Source organism: Balaenoptera physalus (assembly GCF_965194825.1).
Source record: "Balaenoptera physalus genome assembly, chromosome: 3".
Taxonomy (NCBI): domain Eukaryota; kingdom Metazoa; phylum Chordata; class Mammalia; order Artiodactyla; family Balaenopteridae; genus Balaenoptera; species Balaenoptera physalus.
Window position 1 is genome coordinate 153,895,427 of NC_138890.1, and position 3,138 is coordinate 153,898,564.

At 38.5% G+C, this 3,138-nt stretch overlaps 1 pseudogene across 1 annotated transcript; it reads right to left on the reverse strand.

Annotated features, from left to right (window-relative positions):
- Nucleotides 1-318: 318 nt before the first annotated feature.
- Nucleotides 319-1,532, reverse strand: LOC309658647 (hsc70-interacting protein pseudogene; annotated as a pseudogene). Its single transcript has one exon. The product of its transcript is annotated as a hsc70-interacting protein pseudogene (transcript).
- Between the last annotated feature and the right edge of the window lie 1,606 nt (nt 1,533-3,138).

Here is a 3,138-nt window from a genome sequence, read left to right on the forward strand (position 1 = left end):
ACTAATAAATCTTTATTTCACTCAAACTTGAACAATAAATCTTCCATACTGAAATATCTTCCTTGCCGAATTAATTCAAAGGAAGAAACCAAAATGATTAGTAAAGAAAAATGTAGGGATTAACATACCCTTTTGTTTTAAACATTTTTAAGGTTTAAAAATTGTTGAAAGTTTTTAATTTCTAGTAGGAAAACATATCTGAATGAATACCCTAATGGCAAACCACTGTAAAATGTTTCAGCTGCCTTTGGGACAGAGGGATAGGGATTATCTTCAAAGCACCCCAGCTTTCTTCATGAGGTCAGAGGTACACTGGTTTGTATTACTGCGACATCCATTAGGTGATCTAAGTTGATTTTTCTTCAGCAGGGGCTTTATTTGTCAGAAGGGCATTATGCTTGACCTCCAAATTTGGCCAACAATTTACTGATGAGATTCATAACCTTTGGGTTGCTCTGATATTTTGACATATTTGCCGGGTTCTGAGCCACAACCTGGAAGGCCACCATAACTTCTGGATCCTGCATGGCTGCAAGAACCTCTGGATCACTAAGAATCTCATTGAGCCCAGGTATTCCTGCCATTCCAGACATGCCCCCTCCCATTCCAGGCATTCCGTCAGGAAAGCCACCTGCAAAGAGCCATACTGAGCCCCTGATTGTCATCTGCCTTCTTCCTCCCTCGGGGCTCTCTCATGTTCTTCCTGAGCCTTCTTGACCCTTTCTGTTCTTTCTTTGATCTCTCACTCTTCACGTTTTCGCTCATACTTTTCTCCGATGTTCAGCAATTTTCTGGGCCCTTGGCTGAACTTCTTTCAGCATCGCACTAGCATCTTCATCATAATCCAGTTTCCAGGCAAGGGCAAGATCATGGGCAGCTTCTTCCTAATGGCTCAAAAGTCCGTGTGCTTTCCCTCGCCACTTGTATGGCTGAGCTGAATCAGGATTTATTTCAATAGCTCTGTCACAGTCTCGGATGGCAGCATTTGGCTTCTGTAATTGATGAAGACAGTGGCTCTCTTGGCATACAGAATGGCCAAACGAGGATTTAGCTTGATGGCATCTGTGAACAAGTCAATGGCTTTCTGTAGTTCACCATCATTTAGGGCATCAATGGCAGCCACTTTTTTTTTTATCATTTGCCTGATCCATCAACTCCTCAGTTATCTCTACATTTTCAACTCCCATTTCTTGAGGGGCATCAGTGTCTGGTTCAATCACACCTTCATTGTCAGTTTCTAGATCACTTTACTCACTTGATGGTTCGTCTGTCTTTATGTTTTCCTCTGCCTCCTTACTGTTTTTTCTTCCTTGGTATTTTCTTCCACTTTAGTTTTATGAGTAGCAGGTGGTATTTTATCCCCCATGCTCTCTGCCCACTCCCTCAGGAAGCGCATTTCCTCGGTGTGCAGAACGCTCGGGTCCTGCTTGCACATTTTCAGAAAGACTCGAAGCTCGCTCATTTTGCGGGGGTCCGTGGTCCGGAGGCGGCGGAAGGCGGTGGGCGCGGCGGAGGCTACGGCCCTATTCCAGGTCCGGCCTGACCGCATAAAGGGGGCGGCGTGTAAAGGGGGCAGCTGCACCAATTTAAATTCCTAAAATACTGTTTGCGATACATCTGTTATTCAACACGGTCACTAATATAATGTATGATCAAATGTTTTCATTTTACCAATTAATTCGGTAGAAATTACATTTTATTTGATTTTTGTAAAAGCAAGTTTGTGGATGTTTTATAGATATTTTGGATTTAAGTCTATTAAATGTCTGTTTGAAACCCTTTGGCCAGTGATGTATTGAAATTTTGATTTTTTTTTCGTATTGAATCACAAAGAAAAATGTTACACAGGTAGAAATTATCAGATACTGACCAAAATAACAAATTTATTTCCTGTTATTTGTAATAATAAAGTAGAAATGTAAGGCAGCGGCTGGCCAATGGTTTTGCCCAATCATATATTATTTATTCGAATTTGAGTTTAAAATTATATTTTCTGCCAACAAAGCAAATGTTTAAATTTTATTTAAAAAATCTAAGTGTTAAAAGTTTAGTCTGGTAACTGTCCTTGGTTTCCTGGATGAGTTTGCTAATATTCAGATTAATTTTAATATTCAGTGATTGCCTCTGAAATTATCTTTTTGGGTGAGAATAACAGTTCACACAGAGAAAGCTCTGACAGTTAATCAGCAACCACAAACACTTGCAGGCCTTTTTCCTTTCTCCCAAGAACAGCATAAGCACTAGACCTTACGTGCCCACAATATGTAAGAGAATTAAAACAAGGACAACCAATTTCCTTGGATTAAAAAAAAGAAAAAAACCCCACCATTTATTACCAGTATTAACAGCAAACTGTATAATGAAACACCTTCTCTCCAACTTTTCTCTTGTAACTTGACTCTGGAGATCTTTCTCCATAAAAAATTAATTCTAATTTTGTGTCCTCTAGTTATTGCCCTTCAGTCTGTGTTGTCTGTATGCTAAGCTCCTCTAGTTATAAAGACACCAATCATATTTGGTTAGGTCCTACCCACAATACCTCATTTTACCTTAATTACCTCTCTAAAAGCCCAATCTCCAAATATATTCACTTTTTAAGGTATTAAGAGTTAGGGCTTCAACCTATGAATTTTGAGGGAATGCAATTCAGCTATAACATCAATTGGTCTTAGGCTTTTGACTTTGAGACCAACAATGGATCAAACCTGCCCTAATTTAGGTACGAAGAAGCAAAGTATAATAAACAGAGTCCTTGGAATCCTGGAATTAAGGAGCAAGGATGGGAGTGATGAGAATCAGGGCAACAATAGAGATATTTAATGTATTTCACTGAAAGGATTCAAGACCTCCTACATGACTGAGTTTAAAGTTTTGTGAAGATATTCAATATTGTTTCCTTTTTCTTTTTGACAAAAACACAAACAAAGGATACTTGAAGGTGGTTTAGCATTAGTGAAATAGTTTTGTATTTATAATAATAAACACAAGATATCTATATATAAATATTATAGTTGTAACACCTATGCTAAAATATCATGCTGAATGTGAAAAGCATGGTAGGACCAACAATTTTTCATTATGGACTCTGTATGCCTTTGTCCCCTGGAGTTCTTTATCTCATCGCCTCTTGAAAATAAA